The 22102-nt window shown below is 43.5% G+C and overlaps 1 protein-coding gene across 1 annotated transcript in view; it reads right to left on the bottom strand.

The window, feature by feature from the left end:
* The window catches only part of smpd3 (sphingomyelin phosphodiesterase 3), a 60688-nt gene extending 39249 nt beyond the window's left edge, over window positions 1–21439 (bottom strand). Inside the window, exon 1 of the mRNA XM_011472858.3 lies at window positions 20998–21439. The gene's annotated coding sequence lies outside the window, so the exon portion shown is untranslated. The remainder of the gene's footprint in view (window positions 1–20997) is intronic.
* Window positions 21440–22102: the final 663 nt, after the last annotated feature.

The raw sequence follows: 22102 nt of genomic DNA, 5'->3' as shown, positions 1-22102 counted from the left end.
CTTGACAGGGAAAAACCAACATGTGTGAATGAAGAAAACAGGCCTCCGGGTTACAACAGGACATCTTCACATTTCACATCATTCTGACTTTCCTTTCAAGTAATACTTTCACTAAGAAAACTACAAAAATCAGATAAAAGAATAAATTCTGCTGCGTACCAGACATATTTATTCACTGCATTTTGAAAAGCGCAGGTAGAAAACAGCCACAGTAAATGAAGAAAAGCTCAGGTGAATATGGCAGGTCTAAGGAGGGGGATCCATTAGGAACAGCAAAGAGACAGCAGGGAATTCTGGGAGGATTTGAGTCCCATTAAACAAATCAGGGGGGTCCCTGTCTGTGTTAGGAAGCAGAAGACATCATATTTGAAGATTTGGAGTCACGGTAACTTTCATGATCCCATTGCTGGTTTCCATCTGAAGAAACTGCACTTCTGCAAACTGAGCATGAAAATGTTTCTGCATTATTTAGGTCCTCTCATCCTTCCACTCAGCCATGAAGCCGAAATATACAAACAGAGATGGAGAAGGTCGGCTCGGAGGAGGTCGCCGCCTGTTCTGTGTGGGAGGAGCCTCAGTCGAGAACAAACATTTAGACGTTGTTGGGGGGTGAAGAAGAACAACGGAGGAGGCTTCCTCTCTGGTGAGGACTTAGGAAACCTTTCCATGAATATTTAACACAGAGATGCTGCAAACAGTTCATTTCAAGCACCCCCCCCCCAAAAAAAAAGAAAGAAAAACACAACAAAACAGAAGCTTATCCTACTCTGCTCGTTACACAGAGGATCCTGTATCCATATTTCTGACAGAGATGCTGCTGGCTGAGGGGGGGGGGGGGGGGGGTCACTTGTCTGAAACTAATAAAGCAGAGATCCAAAGGAGAGAGTGAGCAGGTGTAAAGAGAGCCTCGCTGGCTGTCGCTGGGTTTAATACATGTTGCCATGGAAACAGCCCAAAGTTCAGGCCGCGGCAAACACAGGTGAGTGTTTGTCTGAGAGAGACTTTCTTTTTTCCTGATGTTTGTGGGTCTGAAGCAGCATGCAGGGCGTGGAGGGAGCGTAATGGTGGAGATCTGTCAGAGTGAGGAGCCGCGCCGGCGGAGGCCTTCCGGTCCCCGTCTGTGCGTGAACCACATCACAGCCGCTTCATTCTTTACATCCCAGCATCCAAAAAATCATTACTGCTCAAAGAGCAGTTCCCCTGTTCTCTGTCAGATCAGTCTGGATCTGGAAGTCCCACAGGATCTTTGCCCTCTCATTCTCTGCCACCTTCGGAGGTGTTTCCCATTTTTACTTTGGAGTTTCCAGTTCATATTCTGCACACATGTTCCTGTATATTATTCCAGCCACTTGATTGTGGCGCTCCATGTGTGCTTTCCGTGCCAACATCTTCCACCCTACAGTTATGTGATGGATTGTTTCAGGCGCCTCTTTGCACAGCCTACACCTTGGGTCTTATCTGGTATGGTAGATCTACACCTTGGGTCTTGTCTGGTGTGGTAGATCTACACCTTGGGTCTTGTCTGGTGTGGTAGATCTACACCTTGGGTCTTGTCTGGTGTGGTAGATCTACACCTTGGGTCTTGTCTGGTGTGGTAGATCTACACCGTGGGTCTTGTCTGGTGTGGTAGATCTACACCTTGGGTCTTGTCTGGTGTGGTAGATCTACACCTTGGGTCTTGTCTGGTATGGTAGATCTACACCGTGGGTCTTGTCTGGTGTGGTAGATCTACACCTTGGGTCTTGTCTGGTGTGGTAGATCTACACCTTGGGTCTTGTCTGGTGTGGTAGATCTACACCTTGGGTCTTGTCTGGTGTGGTAGATCTACACCTTGGGTCTTGTCTGGTGTGGTAGATCTACACCTTGGGTCTTGTCTGGTGTGGAAGATCTACACCTTGGGTCTTGTCTGGTGTGGTAGATCTACACCTTGGGTCTTGTCTGGTGTGGTAGATCTACACCTTGGGTCTTGTCTGGTGTGGTAGATCTACACCTTGGGTCTTGTCTGGTGTGGTAGATCTACACCTTGGGTCTTGTCTGGTGTGGTAGATCTACACCTTGGGTCTTGTCTGGTGTGGTAGATCTACACCTTGGGTCTTGTCTGGTATGGTAGATCTACACCTTGGGTCTTGTCTGGTGTGGTAGATCTACACCGTGGGTCTTGTCTGGTGTGGTAGATCTACACCTTGGGTCTTGTCTGGTGTGGTAGATCTACACCTTGGGTCTTGTCTGGTGTGGTAGATCTACACCTTGGGTCTTGTCTGGTGTGGTAGATCTACACCGTGGGTCTTGTCTGGTGTGGTAGATCTACACCGTGGGTTTTGTCTGGTGTGGTAGATCTACACCTTGGGTCTTGTCTGGTGTGGTAGATCTACACCTTGGGTCTTGTCTGGTGTGGTAGATCTACAATTAGGGTCTTGTCTGGTGTGGTAGATCTACACCTTGGGTCTTGTCTGGTGTGGAAGATCTACACCTTGGGTCTTGTCTGGTGTGGAAGATCTACACCTTGGGTCTTGTCTGGTGTTGTAGATCTACACCTTGGGTCTTGTCTGGTATGGTAGATCTACACCGTGGGTCTTGTCTGGTATGGTAGATCTACACCGTGGGTCTTGTCTGGTGTGGTAGATCTACACCTTGGGTCTTGTCTGGTGTGGTAGATCTACACCTTGGGTCTTGTCTGGTGTGGTAGATCTACACCGTGGGTTTTGTCTGGTGTGGTAGATCTACACCTTGGGTCTTGTCTGGTGTGGTAGATCTACACCTTGGGTCTTGTCTGGTGTGGTAGATCTACACCTTGGGTCTTGTCTGGTGTGGTAGATCTACACCTTGGGTCTTGTCTGGTGTGGTAGATCTACACCTTGGGTCTTGTCTGGTGTGGAAGATCTACACCTTGGGTCTTGTCTGGTGTGGTAGATCTACACCTTGGGTCTTGTCTGGTGTGGTAGATCTACACCTTGGATCTTGTCTGGTGTGGAAGATCTACATCTTGGGTCTTGTCTGGTGTGGTAGATCTACACCTTGGGTCTTGTCTGGTGTGGTAGATCTACACCTTGGGTCTTGTCTGTTGTGGTAGATCTACACCTTGGGTCTTGTCTGGTGTGGAAGATCTACACCTTGGGTCTTGTCTGGTGTGGTAGATCTACACCTTGGGTCTTGTCTGGTGTGGTAGATCTACACCTTGGATCTTGTCTGGTGTGGAAGATCTACATCTTGGGTCTTGTCTGGTGTGGTAGATCTACACCTTGGGTCTTGTCTGGTGTGGTAGATCTACACCTTGGGTCTTGTCTGGTGTGGTAGATCTACACCGTGGGTCTTATCTGGTGTGGTAGCTCTTATTCTCTGTGGCTTTGGTGCTCAGGGCTTGTTCCTGAGCTGCCAGGATGAGTGCTTCAGTGCTGTCCTGTAGGCCAGCCCTCTTAGCCATTGGTAGGACTTCTTGATATCAGCCACTTCAGTTATGGTCCGGTGGTACATCCAATGCAGGGGTTTGGCCTCCCTTGAGGATCTGTCCTCCAGCACTGTATCCTCTGCTCTCCATTGCCTGAGACATTCACTGAACACACTGTAAGTTGGGGCCTTCATGCATCTTGGATGTTTCATCAAAAAAGTGTGAGCACCCCTCTTCTATATCATGCTTGTCCAGAACATTTGTTAGGATAAAATTCTCAATTTGGGCTCCATTCAGTCTCAGATCAGTTGAACAGGTCACTGACCTTGTTCTCATCCCGTCTACAGTTATTTTGTCCTTTCTGTGTCTCCATTCCTCTCACTGCTATCAAGCTCATTCTCTTCATCTGCCTCCTCCCAAAAGAATTCATCTGTGGTTCTCCATTCCAGTGCCAACATACTATTCTGTTATTTTCAGCCTTCAATCAAGTCAAGTCTTGTGTTGCTGATCAAGTGTTTGTCTCCCACCAGGAACTTTAGATCCGTTTCCTACAAACTTGTTATGTTAGACCATTGTTTTCCATCTTCTGCAACTTTTATCTGAAAGTCTATAACCTGGAGCCAATTCAGGTAATTTCACATAAATATTTGACATATTTGGCCTTCTTATTTAAATGATGTTATTCTAAAGTATGAGCCCTCGCGGACCCTGAGTGGCTTCGCGTGCTTTGTGTTTTTAACCAAAATGAAAGGCGCTACATAAATTATTAAAGTTTGAAGTTTGAGTTTGACATACATGAGACATATTAAGCATTCACACTTTCATTTTTTTCTCTTTTTCTTTCTTTTAATTTGAGTCATTTCTAAAGTTTACTCAAAGCATCTCTCATTGAACAGGAGAGGTTGAAATCACCAAAGATAGCAGTTCTTGAAGCAATTAAGCTGCAGATTTTAAAAGATTTCAGTCTTTGGCTTTGCTTCACAGACAAAAAAACCTTAGAATAACCCCCCCACCCCCCCACACACACCTAAATATCAGCTCTGATCTCATGAGCCCAGAATTAGCAAACAGTGCAAACTCTCACCTGGTCTGGCACAGGAATATAGTCCTTAATAAAGGGGTCAAAGAGGTTAAAAGGTGTTTCTGTTAATATGCTGAAACAGCTGAAACAGCTAGTCCTGCTGGTCCTATGAGTGTAGGGTTCTAGACTAACTTTTTGCACTGGTTGCACCAGCGAGCTTAACTGTTTTTCCCAGATGTACCAGCACAAAAATTGGATGTCAGCCACATTTTTTACCCCGTCCATCTAAAAGCAAAATTTTACAGGGTCACTGTCTGTCCTTAAACTCCATTTGCTGCTGCTAAAAGAGAGAGTGGACACTCAAGCAGTGAATTTATCACAGAAAGAAATGTGTTAGATACTCTGAGCTTTTGCAGTCTTTCAACTCAAATTGTATTAGAACCACACACAAATGCATTATTGCCAGTCATTTTCTTCCTTCTGTCTTTACAATAAATACTGTACTGTACTGTATCTGAGCAGATAATCTATTGAAGACAGTCTTGGACATCAGGACGCTTTAGGATCACATCCCCAGCAGTTAAGTGTCTCCATAAATAATCAGCAAAAAGTTGGATTTGGTTTCATCAAATTCCAAACATTTTTCTTCTTCTTTAAAGCCTTTGTTTGTGTCCAAATTCACTCACTACTCTATTACTACTACTATTAGTGCACACTGTAGGGCATTCATCATTTTGAAGAGCTATCCAGATCTGCATTCCAAATTCAGTGCCCTAGAAATTTCCCAGAAGTCTCTGCAAAAAAACCTGTGTGCATCAATGCTCACTAGACTGGAGAATACAGACCACCGCTGCACCACGGCGGTCGACCCATGATCGTAAGATTGCAGGTTCGATACCCGCCTTGCACGCCCATGAGTTGAAGTGTCCTTGTGCAAGACACAGAACCCCACCTTGCCTCTGGTGGTAGGCAGGCGCCAGTGTTTGGCAGCGGAGCGACCACCAGTGTGTGACTGTGTGTGTGAATGTGTGTGTGACTGTGTGTGTGGGCACGGGTGAATGGGTCTGTGACCGTAAAGTGCCTTGGGCCTTCAAAAGAGGGTAGAAAAGCGCTTTATAAGTATACGCCATTTACCATTTACAATATATTGCTTTTGAATAATTTTTCATTTCAAAAATGATATATTAAAACTATTTTTTAAATAAATGATACGTTTTTATCATCAGAACACAGTGGATTCATAAATAATCTTTATAAAATGTTTTACTTTGGCTAATGTGTGATGTCATGTTTTGTGATTGAAAATGAAAATGTAGTTAGCATGGTGTCTGAATTGCTTGCGTCTCTCCTTCTTCACCCTTACTTGCACTTGAATTGTTAATAAGTGTTCTCTACAACCTATCACCTGTAGCATGAGCGTATCCACCCCTGAGGGCAGTTGTGACAAAGGCTTTAGTCTTTTTACTCTTACTTCTCTCTTCTATCTTTTTTTGCTCTCTGCACTGAAATTCACATTACAACAAACAATTATAAATTGTTTAACTGCCATAAATCAAGTCAAACACGGCACTTATTACATCATAGTCTACATTTTCCAGACTCAAACTTCATTGGGCTGCTCTGTCTTTATACTGACTTCCTCTGTTTGTGCCGTCAAACACAGAAATGTTCTGAAATATTAGAATCCACAGAACATTTATGGACTTCTGTTATCAAGCTGACACTTCTGTCTGTTTGTGTGAAATAATAGTCCCCTTAGTTTTATTAAAGATTAAATGATACAACTAGATTTACTTGACAACTGTCAAACTGAGAAGCAGCACATTGTTCCTGCAGTGTGTTCAGCACCACTGACAGCCTCATGGGGTCGATGCGTTACGCTGTTCAACCTACATTTGGGATCTTGCAGTAGCCACCAATCAGAGGAATAAGCTGCCTCTGGACCGGCCTGAGGTGCTTTCAGGGGCCTGCTCCTACTGATTATGTTGGTTTCTAATTGAACCAATATGAAAATGAGTCCCCACAGCGGAATAGAAAATGTTTTCAGTGGAACCAGGTCTTCATAATTCTGGTACAGATCCAGGTCAGGTCTGAACATTCTTGACAAAAAAGTTTTCAATCTTTCTTTCAATCTGCTCTCGTCTGAGGCTACAACCTCCTGAGTGAGGCTAACCTTCAAAACGTTTGATCGGAATGTGAAGAACAAAGCTGGAGCTCACCTTCAAAGTTAAAAACAGGTTTTAAAATGCTTCTAAAACTACAAGAAGAGAAGAACGCCAAAGTCACAGAGACTTTTGTCCTGACATTGTTAACCATGTGACCTGACATTTTATATGTCGTACTCCATTCACACACACCACGCAGCTTAGCCACACCCACACAAGCCTTTCAACTACCCACACAACTTCAGACCACCCATCAGAGGAGTTCTTTTAGGATGTCTTCAACGTCTGCGACAATGATGCTGCACGATGACGATGAAGGAGACCATCTCACACAGAACATTACACTACTGAGGTGATGGGGAAAAAAGGTTGGATGAGTTTAGAAAATCTAGAAACCTAAATTTAGCTTGATAAACCCAAAAGAAAGTCCTTATCCTGTTGTTGCAGAAAATATGCTGTGGTGTCATCAGCAGAACTGAGATTATGAATGATGTGACAGTCTGAGCCTTCATCATGTCACAGCGTCAATGACTGTCACCCCCCCCCCCCCCTCACACACCCACACACACACACTCTAAGGTTCCAAAAATAAATCCAAAAGATAAACTGAAGCAAACCCAAATCCCGCTCACTGCTCCCATCCCAGCAGAGGACAGCAACTGAAAATATAATCTCCCCGTGTTTGCCGTCTGCTCACCCCGACCTGCCAACAGCAGCAGCTGCAGGCGGCACAGATGTCCCTGAGAGCCCCCCCTAATAACAACACCCTAATCCAGAGCAAACAATGTGCAGCCAATCTTATTGGATGATAGCAAACAAGAACGACCTGTTTTCAAATCCTGCATCTAAAAGACCCAATCGAAACATTCATCATCTAGTGTTCATTATCTGTGACGTCCCTGTTCAAGGAGGAGGATGCTGATGAAAATTTCCATGTCAAGATGCTCTTCAAAATATCCCACTTCCACCTCCATATCTGACTTTAAAGGTCTGTGCTAGTTTAAGTCCAGATGTTGAGGGGTGGAAATCTTCCAGCTTCCATCTGCCTCATTAATGCACAGAGTCCAGTGGGGGTGAAAAAGTATTTAGTCAGCCACCAATTGTGAAGGTTCTCCCACTTAAAAAGATGACAGAGGTCTGTAATTTCCATCATAGGTAGACCTCAACTATGAGAGACAAAAATGAAAAAAAAAAAAAAAAAAACCATCCAGAAAATCCTATTGTCTGGTTTTTAAAGAATGTATTTGTAAATCTTCTTTCTCTTTCGGCTTTTCCCATCAGGGGTCGCCACAGCGAATCATCCTTTTCCACCTCACTCTATCATGAACATCTTCTACCCTAACATTAGCCAACTTCATGTCCTCTGTTAAGACATCCATATATCTCCTCTTTGGCCGTCCTCTTGCCAGGCAGCTCCATCTCCAACATCCTTCTACCAATATATCCACTATCCCTCCTCTGAACATGTCCTGAAATGTATTTGTAAATCATGATGGAAAATAAGTATTTTGTCAAACAAGCAAGATTTCTGGCTCTGACAGACCTGTAACTTCTTCTGTAAGAGGATCCACTCATTACCTGTATTAATGGCTCCTGTTTATACTGGTTGTCTATATAAAAGACACCTGTCCACAACCTCAAACAGTCACACTCCAAACTCCACTATGGAGACCAAAGAGCTGTCTAAGGACACCAGAAACCAGATTGTAGACCTGCACCAGACTGGAAGACTGAATCTGCAACAGGTAAGCAGCTTTGTGTGAAGAAATCAACTGTGAGAGCAATTTTTAGGAAATGGAAGACATATAAGACCGCTGATAAACTCCCTCCATCTGGGGCTCCCTGCAAGATCTCACCCCATGGGGTCACAATGATCACAAGAACATTGAGCAAAAATCCCAGAAGCACACGGGGGACCTAGTGAATGACCTGCAGAGAGCTGGGACCAAAGTAACAAAGGTACCATCAGTAACACACTACGCCACCAGGGACTCAAACCCTGCAGTGCCAGACGTGTCCCCCTGCTAAAGCCAGTACATGTGCAGAACCGTCTAAACTCTGCTAGAGAGCATTTGGATGATCCAGAAGACGATTGGGAGAATGTCCTATGGTCAGATGAAACCAAAATAGAACTTTTTGGAAAGAACTCTACTTTTTGTGTTTGGAGGAGAAAGAATGCTGAGCTGTATCCAAAGATAGACTCTGCTGCCAAACACTTGTGCTACAACACTTTGACACATGGGCGGGCAAAATGGGAAAAAACCTACGATCGTATTTATTATATTTATTGTATTTATTATATTTAAATATTATAAACATTCCTAGAAGAAAGTGATTCTTTTAGTCCTACTTTGATCATCTCTTTCATTTATTTCCAGTTACCAGTCGTGTTCCCAGGATTTCTTTACAATTTTGCCTCTGATTGTGTGCAGGTCTACTGGCCCAGAGCAAACCCACTCCCATTTCCCATCACCCATCTCTTTACCCGCTCACACCCCCAACCTAACAATCCGCCACAACAAAAATTGCAGGCAATTATTGGAGCTATCCGGCCATACAGTTTTGAGCCAAGTGCCAGCCCAGATGAGGAAAACAAAGACGTTCATGGATCTTTTTGTGGATGTATCAGAATGGAGCGGAGCAGGGAGCTTGTGGCCCGCCTGGCACATTTTCAATTCATTTTCACTGGAGTTGTTCTCGAAAGACAATAGGAAATATACAATCGAAATATGATGTTGTTTACAGAAAGCAAAGTAAATGATTAACGATGAAGTATTAATGAAAAACAAACAAAAGGTTTTTAGGGGCATCTGCTGTAAAACTGAGGAGACATAGAAAAGATTAATTCGCTTTATGTATTTCCTTAAAAAACAGCCATAGCGGTTTCTTTACAGTCAGATTTCGTGAAAGTGTTTTTCGTGTAATCTAAAGCGTTGAAATTGTGAAACTCTAAAAACGCCACATTCTTATTTCAAGACAATTATTTGTGAAAATATTTAATGGAAAAAAAAGATTTTCCATTTAAGAGAAACATCAAACTACAGGATTTATCCAACATTAACATTTCTATTAAAAAAAACACAGTTTTACAGAGATGGTAGGTTATCTAGTGTGTCTTTTGGGAGGACCTGAGATCATTAATGATGAATTCTGATTCTTTTTCATTCAAAATTCTGTTTCCCCGGGCCGGCGTGTGTCTTCTGGTGACGGCACACATGCAAAGAGTGAATTTGCTTAAAGGGATCCTTTGATTGGTGCCTGAGCTGAACTGTGTATCGAAATTAGGGATCAGCGTTTATCTTCCCAGGTGGAATCCCTCTGAATGTTTGGAGAAGAAAACATGAGACTGTGAGGCGACGAGAAAAAAAAGGTTTTGCCAAATTGGTGATTCACTAACGTTCTAAGACGTGTGCTGCAGCTGATGGGCTACATAAAGCTGAACCTTCTGGAACTGCACTTAGTTTCCATTGAGTCGCAGTCCCAGTTTCTGCCTTTAAACTACCATTACATGACAGCAGAGCCTGCTAACATCCAACTAATGAACGCTGTGTACCCCCCACCCCCACCCCCAATGGGTGTACAAACTCCTGCCAGCACGGATGGAGGGAACAGAAACAGATGGAGGCACGGAGAGGAAGGGAAGATGGCAGGAACACATGATGGAGGGTAAGAGACGGGATGGTATTGAACTAGTGTCATGAATGAATGAGTCATAGGAGCAAAGAAGGTCTCTAATCAGCCCCATAAATGTACTTTACAAGCTAATCAAATGTTTTTCTGTGGGTTGGTTTCTCTCCTCAATGGTCTTCCTGAAGCCTGACGCTTTTATTTAACATTTCTAACAAGAGAACAAATAATTCAGTTGGCAGCGGCTCCAACAACTGTGTAGCCAAAACTGTAGGATTACTAAAATGTACTCAAATGTCCTGCTAATCTCTGCCAGCAGACCAGAAGAGGGAACTGGAATTATCCAGATAAAAAGAATCAATCCAGCTCACATCAACCTGGAAACAGATTCAAGAGAGAAAACACTTCTTTTTGACAGAATAAGTGGCATTCTTTCAAACTGGGTGAAGAGTGGGCAAAACCTCCCCTGAAGTGAAAACACAATTCCAGTGAATTTAAAGGAACATGTTGCATAAAATCATGCAATAACCTCAAAATATCATCAGGCAGAGCTGATGTTTATTTTTGTTCTGAGTGCTGAGCTCCTCTTTCAGCTGAGCTGACATGAAAACAAAACATGGCCAACATTTCAGCACCAATTCATTTGTCAATAAAAACATTTGTGTCTCCTGCACCAGGACAGAGAACTCTCATGTTCATTGAGTTCTGTTTGTTAACCTGGTGATGGTAATGTAGTGCTACTGTGAACTACCCTCCCTACTGTTTGCTGAGTTCTGCACAGCCAATCAGGACTACAAACCATTGATTCAATTGAGGGACGATACTATATTTTCTGCACTTTAAAAGCCTTCATTAAAAAAACACAAAAACACAGTGTGCTTTATAATTCTGCTTTATTTATGGTTTAATATGGTGTTTACTGATGTGAAGCCATGTTGAGAGGTACACGCCGCTCTGTCAAAATGTCAGTTTTTTTTACATCTTGCAATCAAGAGTTATGATAATGTGGCTAATGTACTGCGATGTCAGTGTTTTTTTTTACATTACTAAAATGGTTAAGAGTTAGCAAAGTCATTTTAATGTTTACGTCAGCTGTATCAGTTTGTTGTTTCATGGCGCACAAACAAAGTTGGGTGTAGTTGCGAATATGCTAATGCGGCTAATGTGTAGCAGTTTCGAATTGTGTATTTTTTATCAGTGTTACTAACAAGTTTGGGAGTTAGCGTCATCACAGTAATGTTGGTTTTTTCGCGTGTTGCAAGCAAGGTTGTGGGTAACATGCTAACATGGCTAACATGTAGCAGTATCGGATTTTTTTTAATGTATAACTATAAAGGTTGGGAGTCAGCATAGTGACAATAACGTTTGCTTTAGCGGTGTCAGTCTGTTTTTTACTTGTTGCTAACAAAATTGGGTGTTCTTGTGAATACGCTAATGCAGCTATGTGTAGTGGAGTCAGACTTTGGGTAATTTCCACCCTAACCGCTATATGACGAATGTGACGTGTGTCATATTCACTAATGTGCGATCACCATTTTGTAGTGCTGTCCGATTCTACAATTCCAAAATCGAGTGCCTTGGAAATTTCTAAGAAGTCTCCGGGAAACTAGTGTGCATCGATGCTCACTGGATCGGCTACTATAGACCACAATGCATGGCGTCTGAACCTTTTTTACCTAAAGAATTTATTTAAATGTAATTTTTGATAAACCATCAACATTTTTATCTTCAGAGGACAGTGGATTCATAAATAATCATCGCAAGATGCTCATTTTAATTAGATTTTAACTTCCTGAAATCGCTGACATCACATCCACCATTAAAAAGAAAAAAAAGTCGTGAGCCCGGTGTCCGGATTGCTTTTAAAACTCACGACACTACATAGTGCTGCACTATATAGTTTTTTAGTAGTTAGGGTGGGAAATCGGACACAACCTGTGTTTTTTTTTTTACATGTTACTAACAAAGTTGGGAGTAAATATGATAACGTGCCTAACATAATAAAGTCTAATTGAGGGGCTTGTCTCTGACTTTTTTGACTCGCCTAATGTGCCTGATACTTTGGTTTGCCCATAAAATAAGTTTGAAAATACACCACTCATTGACAATGTGACTTATAATCTGGTGCATCCTATAGTGCGGAAAAACTGTACTTTTTCATGGCAGCAGCTGACCAACACAATTTTTCAATAGACCAGAAGACAACTGTGGAATAATCTCTGTCTGCAAGAGCTGGAGGGTGTGTGGGGAGCATATACAAAAGAGGAGATTCTGAGCCGGGACATGGGAGGTTAGGAAGCAAACTTTAAAGCTTGCACTGCCAAGCACCCACAACCCCAATGTAAGATCTCCCTCCAGCAGGATAAGGGGGTGGAACTAACTGCCTAATGCAGGAAACACTGCTGTGGTTTTTAACAGAGACCTGGTCCTGGTCAATTCCACGTCATCACTCATCAGTGGTGGGACTGGTCAGGGAGGACCTGCATGCGGGAGGTGTGGGGGCTCACACTGAGTTACATTTTACTCTCATCTTTAAAAAAACAAAACAAATCAGAAACTCAAAAAAGAGACACAACAAGGAGGAAGGGCAAGAATTTTCTATTGAACAATTTGGAAGGTAACTTATCCATCCATTAATTCTTCCTTCCATCCATCCATCTGTCAGCCCTTTCAGGGGCTTTCAGGGTCAGAGATATGTCTCTTAGGAACTTTTCATCACAGCCTGGCCTTGAGAACTTCCTGGAACATCTACCACAGACTACAAAATAGTCTGGTTTTTCCATGCATCTTCAGACTGGTTGTTGATGTTGACCTTCTGAGTCTCTGCACAGCTCTTTGATACAGAATCTCCTGAGCAGAAGCAGACTTAACAGGATCAGGATAACAGTCCTTGGAATGAACTAATCCTGAAAGGCTTTCTCCACGCTGAAGTCGTCCCTGTGATGCCTGATAGAGAACCCACCCTTCTACGGTTGACAGCTTGTGAAGCAGAATGAATAAATGTGACGTGTGTCATATTCACTAATACATTTAAATTCTGATATTTAATCATTAAATCATTAATTTAATCATTAATCATTATCTGTGCTGGTTAATTAAACAATTAGACTGTTAAAAACGTAATTGTTTTACAGGCAAAATTATTTGGTCAATAAGAACAATTTTACAAAAGTAGAAAAATGTAAATCATGTTTAATCTATCCACTCCATTTATAGTTTGAATGCATGCTGAGCTGATAGAATCATAGGATTTCCTCTTCAGACTTCCTCTGCGTTAACCCTTGTGCTATCCTAGGCACTTTAACATTGGGAGTTGGGTCATCTAGACCCACTAGACAGGGCTCTGAACCTTTTTTCTTCAATGATTTGTGATCTTCACTGGTGTCCATGGATTACATGAAATCTTTCCACCTTTATCCACCTTTGTCATGTAAGGGAGAACACGTCAATGTAAGGGTGGGGTCATCTAAGATAGCACAATTAAAGAGGCATAAACTGCAGAAGCAGATAATCATTCTAACCATAATTCTGTTTTTTTCCCTTATAATCAAAAATCAAAGACGGTTTTTATCAAGATAATGAAAGAAAACCACAATATACTGCTGAAAACTCCAGACTTTGAAAATGTTTTTCTGATTAAAATATCAAATTTGCTGTCTAAATGTATTTTCTATGAGCAGCTTTAGTGTAAATATTTTCTATTCAGACTAAAGCGACAAAGAAAATTCCAAGAGAACATCGGAAACAATGCTCTCATGGGTCCTCCACTACACACTCAGAGTAAATAACAGACTTCTCTATGTAAAATCTGAGTTTGTGATGTCACATGTGGTTCAAAATGGATTCCAAAAAGGTAGAAATGTTCAAACGTGTTAGTGATGAGAAAACAAGCCATCTTTGACAAGGTAGAAGTCTTCAGTCATTTCACACTGAATCTTTCCAAATTCCACCACACTGTAGAAAAATCTAATCAGTTACATAACAGTAACACAATAAACACAGAATCTAAAACAAAGGAGAGGCAAAAAGGTTATTGTATTTGTCTTTAAAATACAGTAACAGCAGGAGTGACAGGAAAACATGTTGCTGATGATTACCTGTGAGCTACAGAGCTGCATTTGGTCATTTTATCAGCTGTTCTTGTTTTACAAAAGTTATTTAGCCTCACTGCATTCAGCCAATGACATGAATGCAGTGATTAAAACAAACACATTATACTTTTATTGTACAGACTGAACCTGAATGGCAGTTTGAACAGAGGATTTGCTTCTCTGATTTGTAATTTGCGCAATTTAGTTCAATTCAATTCAATTCAATGCAATTTTATTTGTATAGCCCAAAATCACAACAACAGTTGTCTCAATGGGCTTCGCACAGATAATTGTAAAGTAAACATAAAATCAAAAGGATCATAAATACATAGAATTCAATAGGAAAATACTAAATAGAACTAACTAAACAGACAAAACTAAACTGGGCATCCCTGCCCTTAGACCCTCATTTGTGGTAAAGAAAAACTCCTAAATGTAAGAATATTGTAAGAATACTCTAGACTTTTTCTCGTTCCAGCTTATTGACTTTATATGTGACATGAACGGAGTGTGATGTCATTGATAGAAAACGGCTCACTTCCAGCTCCAACCAAATGAAGTCAATTCAGTCCCCATTTTTTCACACATACAGACGCCATCATGTTGGAGCCAGACATCATCAGTAAGCAGGGATTGATCCGAGTTAGTCTGCACAATCGTTTCCATGGCAACCGCTGTCTTTCATTAATCAGCAGTGAGATTAATGGAAAACCACACTCCCACCACATACTGCCAAGGGTACTTGGGAGAATTTGTCAATTATACATTAGATGTGAGACCACATGCTTTTATTGAGGCATCTGATTGGTCAGTTTAGGACTTGAATAACATGTAATAAAGAAAAAAATATAAGGAAAACAGGACGGTCATCAAGATTATGTTAAAAAAGGTATCAGATCAAGAATGGTTATTGTGATAAATGGAATGATGTTGTTTATTTCTCTATAGAAGTCTATGGGATTCTGGCTTCTTGGAACCAGCAGTTACTTCCTGTTTAATTCTAGGGGGGAGGGTTCACTCAGTCCAGATCTTCTATCCAGTCAGTACTTTAGTGGTGCAACTGTAACAGACTCTGAGTTTTAACTGGACCATCAGATTGAGCTACGCCATGAAGACTGTTTTAATGACAGAGATTCTTCATAGAAACACATGATCTTTCTATTTTTAACTTGATGGTTACCCACAGATAAACTGGTGTGAGACCAGCCAAACTGTGTGAGCACAGAAAGGAGGAGGCCGTGCCAGGAGGTATTCCGTTCTCTGCTTCCTAACAGCTGCAGCTCGGATGTCTACTCATGCACAAGTACTGGAGCGTTCCTATCTGAGCCCATGGGGGGGTTCAAAGAGCCAGCAGGAGTCTTGGGGCGGATCTGACACAGACCTTCTGCCATGACAGATAGTTTGTTTTGTAAGCATGCATGAGAAGCTCGTAAAAGACATGCTGGGTTCAACGTTTCCAGCATCATGACTTGTTCAGATGCTTCATCGAGACATACACACAGACCTCACACTTACACAGCACGGGTTTGATTGACCAAGATCCTGAATAAGAGCCTACAACTGTGTGTGCAAACAAATAAAATGCGAAAACTTGTTAATTTGGACATGTGGGTGATTCACTACGCCTGATTGCATGGAGGATAGTGGATGCAAGCTCCAGTATTTGACTAAGGGTTTAACATGCACTATGGATTCTGCAGATTAAACCAATGTAGTGGAGACAATTAAAAAATGTAAGGACCAGGATGCTGCTGGGACAAATGAAACATCTGAAGCACTTGAAGATGGTCTTTCTAGAAACACATTCTTTAACACAGGATGCTCAGACAACCCTGGGATCAAAGATGTGGGGTAGACAGTGGTGAGGACTGCCTGATGGGGGAGGGGGGATTGCATAAGAGATGGGGACAAGAGAGAGAAACATCCAAGGCAAAAAGGTGAGCTAATTCATGTCAGCTTTATTCACCATATCAGGACTAATTTTCATTAGTTGGTCAGAGATTAAAGATCCACTCTGGTGAAAATTGTGTTTTTGGTGTTCTCCTGTTTTTGCGGCATTTTTCTGATGATGGAGGACATATGTAAAGGAAATTCAGCTTAAAACTGCATTTCTGAGTATTTCTTTATTCAAATTGTTGTGAATCAGGAGCAGACAAAAGAACGCTGTTTGAGAAAGATCTTGTTTATGACGTAGAAAATATGCTGGACCCCCTGCTCTGAGCTCTCATGCAATTGGGAGGGGTGGGGGGTTGTTTCGGCATGCCAACAGTCCTGCCCACAACTCAAAGGTGAATTTCTGATGAACTCCCGCCACTTTGCAGAAACTATGTCCTAAAAAAGGTTTGTTTAAATTTTTGTGTGTGCTGAAAACAGCATCAGTAAAACATCACTGGGAATGCTTTGAAAATAGATCAAAAGATCTGTGGAAGAGTGGGACTTCATTCTGGATGACTCTATGACATTCAGGGGGCCAAGTGCATGGTGACAGTAGACTTTTCTTCTGTTCTTTACTGGTTCCACTTATGGTTGGGTTTTTTGATAAGGGTATTTCATTTTGTCTTTTTCATTTGTGTTGTTGGAGTTTGACAACACCAGTGTGGGCTGGGTGAGTGGGAGTGTGGTCACAGTCTTCCTAAAACACAATCCCATCAACCACTTGTGTCTGAATAACCATGTGAGAGGACATTTTAACTTGATAGGAAGGTTTTAAAAATATTTATAAAAATATTCATCCCTAAGTTCACCTCCTCTGTGCTCTGCAGGTTCTCTGCTTCAGCTGACCAGGGATCTGGAACTTGTCCAGCTGTAGATTATGGCGTCAACAAAAACAACACCTAAAAGGATTTTGCATTTGACGTTAAAAAGACTTCTACAACGACCACATTAGATCCTCCACCAAAACTCACACACTGAATATGCAAAACTGTCTCAGTTATCTTTGCTTTTAACAGTACATAATGTTGACATGAGCTGAAAGGATGTGTCCCATTTGTCACCTTTAGTTTCATCAGCATCTTCTCATTGAAATAATGACTGTGGACATTTGTGTGGAAAGCTGTGTCTGTTAGCACCTTCACTCCATCCATCCATCCATCCATCCATCAATCCATCATCCATCCATCCATCCATCCATCCATCCATCCATCCATCCATCCATCCATCCATCCATCCATCCATCCATCCATCCATCAATCCGTCCATCATTCATCCGTCCGTCCATCCGTCCCTCCCTCCCTCCATCCATCCATCCAACCATCCATCCATCCATCCATCCGTACATCCATCCATCCATCCATCCATCATCCATCCATCATCCATCCATCAATCCATCCATCCATCAATCCATCCATCCGCCCAACCATCCATCCATCCATCAATCCGTCCATCATTCATCCGTCCGTCCATCCGTCCCTCCCTCCCTCCCTCCCTCCCTCCGTCCATCATCCATCCATCCATCCATTCATCCATCCATCCATCCATCCATCATCCATCCATCCATCCATCCATCCATCCATCCATCCATCCATCCATCCATCCATCTATTCATCCATCCAACCATCTATCCATCCATCCATCCATCCAACCAACCAACCATCCATCCATCCATCCATCCCTCCCTCCATCCATCCAACCATCTATCCATCAATCCATCCATCCAACCATCCATCCGTCCAACCATCCATCGATCCATCCATCCATCCGTCCATCATTCGTCCGTCCGTCCATCCATCCCTCCATCCATCCATCCATCCATCCATCCATCCATCCATCCATCCATCCATCCATCCATCATCCATCCATCCATCCATGCATCCATGCATCCATCCATCCATCCATCCATCCGTCCAACCATCCATGTATCCATCAATCCATCCGTCCAACCATCCATCGATCCATCCATCCATCCGTCCATCATTCGTCCGTCCGTCCATCCGTCCCTCCCTCCCTCCCTCCATCCATCCATCCATCCAACCATCCATCCATCATCCATCCATCCATCCATCATCCATCCATCCATCCATCCATCAATTCATCCATCCAACCATCCATCCATCCATCCCTCCCTCCCTCCTTCCCTCCCTCCCTCCATCCATCAATCCATCCATCCATCCATCCATCCATCCATCAATCCGTCCATCATTCATCCGTCCGTCCATCCATCCATCCATCCAACCATCCAACCATCCAACCATACATCCATCATCCATCCATCCATCCATCCATCCATCCATCCATCTATCATCCATCCATCCATCAATCCATTCATCCATCCATCCATCCATCCCTCCATCCATCCAACCATCTATCCTTCCATCCATCCATCCATCCATCAATCCCTCCCTCAATCCCTCCCTCCATCCGTCCAACCATCCATGCATCCATCAATCCATCCATCCAACCATCCATCCGTCCAACCATCCATCGATCCATCCATCCAACCATCCATCCGTCCAACCATCCATCCATCCATCCATCCATCCATCCATCCATCCATCCATCCATCCATCCATCCATCCATCCATCCATCCGTCCATCATTCGTCCGTCCACCCATCCATCCATCCATCCATCAATCCAACCATCTATCCATCCATCCATCCCTCCCTCCCTCCGTCCCTCCCTCCCTCCATCCATCTATCCATCCATCCATCCATCCATCCATCCATCCATCATCCACCATCCATCCATCCATCCAACCATCTAACCATCCATCCATCCGTCCATCAACCATCCATCCATCCATCCATCCAACCATCCATCCATCAAACCATTTATCCATCCATCCATCCATCCCTCCCTCCCTCCCTCCCTTTTCCCTCCCTCCATCTATCTATCCAACCATCCATCCATCCATCCATCCATCCATCCATCCATCCATCCATCCATCCATCCATCCATCCATCCATCCATCCATCATCCACCATCCACCATCCATCCATCCATCCATCCGTCCATCATCCATCCATCCATCCATCCATCCATCCAACCATCCATCCATTCATCCATCTTCTGCTGAACCCACCGAATCCCTTTCGGAGGCAAGCAATTGTTGGACAAAGGCGGAGTACATCCTGAATAGGTCTCCACTGTGCTGCAGGGACACACAACCACTTACACACATGCACACAAAGAGGAAATGTTAGAGTTACTAATTTACCTCTTTGGACTGTGGGAGGAACCTGGAGGAAACCCACACATGTTTACGGAGAACATGCAAACTTCACACAGAAAGCTGGGATTTAAACCAAAGTCTTGTGAGGCAAGAGTGCTAACCACTACACCACTGACCTTCACTTCAATTGTGCAAATAATAATCTCAAAACAGTATCTCCTGCTTCATTTCAGAAGTCATATTACAATTCCTAAATGACAACAGTTCATTTGCCAAAACGTCCACGATTCTTTACTCATCACAATCAAAGCTGATGAATATGTTACACATACTCTTTTCTCTGTTTAACAATCCAGTTCGTAAATCTCATGCACACATGCAGATCCTTCAGTAAATCAGGTGAACACTCCCTATAGACTATTATCTTCTGAACTGGATCAGGTTGACCTCTGGTGGATTTACTTTTAATCTGAGTGAAACACCAGAACCAAACTTTACTAAGTCTTCAGATTCATGACATCCTGACAGATGAGATGATTCAAACACTGCTCTCTGTAGCTTCTCCAGTAAAGATGGTCAGAATCAAGTTGTCTGTCGCTGAAATTGGATTCCTCACTATCAGGTTTCACTGCAGTGGGGACCCGTCTGCCAGCTCTGACAGGGTCCAATCTGCTGGACTGTCCTGAAGGGATGGACAGAAAGACGGCAGCTAAGCAGAGAAATGTCCTTCTATTCGCATTCAAAGCTACAGCAGCCAATCAAAAGCTCACACTTCACCTTCAGGTTCTTCCTGAGATGTAAAGCCTCCAACAGCCGCAAAGACTTCAAATACCCCAACATCAACTCAGCATGACTCACACTGTTGCCAGGAGATGCTTTTGAAAACAGAACTAACAAACGAGGAAGTGTCACAGAGAAGACGTGGACTTCAGGCTGGGGAGGGTCAGCATCGCCCTCAACCACAGAGATGCAAACATCTGGATATGCAGAAGGTCTGCATGTCAGTCCTCCTTTGCATGCTCCACAGCTGACAGGAAGTCAGCAGCAAACATGAAATCTGCAGCTGAGATCCTCAGGGCTCCACAAGAAGCTGATGACACTGAAAGGAAGCTGCAGGAGAAACTTTTCTGAGCTTGAATCATCAGAGCAGAGACTGAAGTCAAATGGAATCCCATCACTGCTCAGGGGGGTGGGGGGTGGGGGGTCGAGAGCAGAAATCACTGATTTCTCACTGTTTGTTGCTGAAAGACTGAAGCAGATTAACAAGCAGGGAAACTGAGCCACACCTCAATGTTCACTCCCCAGCAGGGTCTACGGATTTTTCTTTACCCCCCTCCAGCTTTAGCGCTGTATCAGCAGCAGACCAGCGCTCCCAGTTCCGCCGCGCGTGCACGGGGCAGACCGGGCTGCGAGCGGCCACAGCGAAAACAGGAGCGCGTGAAGGCTCGCGCGCGCTAGCCCAGAATGAACGAGTAACGATTGAATCATGCAAATATGAGTCAAATTCCACCCCCCTTCACCCTCTTTCCTGCCCCAGGCGCGGCCGATGACAGCAGCTCGCACTTTCCGTCACAGACACAGAAAACAGCCACTGACCTGCCGGGAGTCCGTCTTCATGGGGGGGTTCTCTTGTCCCCCAAGCCCAGCCTTTAAAGGGTTTAGCGCGGTGAAATCCAGCCCCACCGGAGTGGAGCGACCGAGCTAGCGAACGGCTGAGAGAGACTGAGCGGCGCGCAGAGCGCTCTTCAGCACCATAGCACTTTGAACAGCTCCCACTGACGTCACTGCATGGAAACGGCGCCACGCCTACCCTCACTGACGACCACCCCTGGAAGGGGAGGGGGGTGTTATGAGGTGGAACCATTCAGGACGACAAAAAAAAAAAAAAAAAAAAAAATCCCTACACCAATGTCTGATTACTGAGGGCGGCTTCCGTCTCCCGGGGGGCTGTGGACTGTCCCCCGGCCCACTAAACATAGTCCCCGCCCATATGTCCCGCCCTTACTCTGATTCCAACTGGTATGCTGACAGAAACTTCACGCTTTCTGAAAGGTTTAACTAAAACAGCCCCACCCACAAACCCAGGACATCAGCAGCTCTGCAGAAGTTTCTCTTGCTGCTACAAGATTCCCTCTTTGATAAAAAAAAACTAATTTCAGAAACTGTCAAGAGTTCAAACATACATAGTTGTGCAAAATAGTAGAGGTTTAATGATTCCTGTTACAGAGCCTAAACCATGCAAAATTAACTTTTGAGCTTTTAAGTGTTTTGTAATATTAATTCCTCACCAAAATCAACCCCAAATCGGTATTTTGATCCGTTCAAGCATTTCTGAATATTCCCTTAGAAGCCTGCTTTCTGAGCACCAGCCCCTCCCAATCCATGAGTGGGTTCTCACATTGTGTCAAAGACCAATGAGAACAGCCCCTTCCAGGAACAGTTTGTGCTGCCAGCACCGCCCCCAATCTAACACACCCACTTTCTCCACTGACATAGCGGTGATCGGCTAAACGCTTTGCACAATATGCACATCCACCTCTGTTTAAGTTTTGATGTTGTTTGTTTTCGTTGAAGAAATGCAGGCACACTGCAGAGTTGACGTCACAAAATGGGCAACACCCACAAGGAGAGAAAGGCGGGAAAAAATAACGTTTAATAAAACAATTGTTCTTTTTTTCTTTATACTTATCCTGTCCAACAG

The sequence above is a fragment of the Oryzias latipes genome, chromosome 6 (assembly GCF_002234675.1).
Source record: "Oryzias latipes chromosome 6, ASM223467v1".
Taxonomy (NCBI): domain Eukaryota; kingdom Metazoa; phylum Chordata; class Actinopteri; order Beloniformes; family Adrianichthyidae; genus Oryzias; species Oryzias latipes.
The sequence above is the reverse complement of the archived record's forward strand: the minus strand, read 5'-3'. Positions and strand labels throughout refer to the sequence as shown.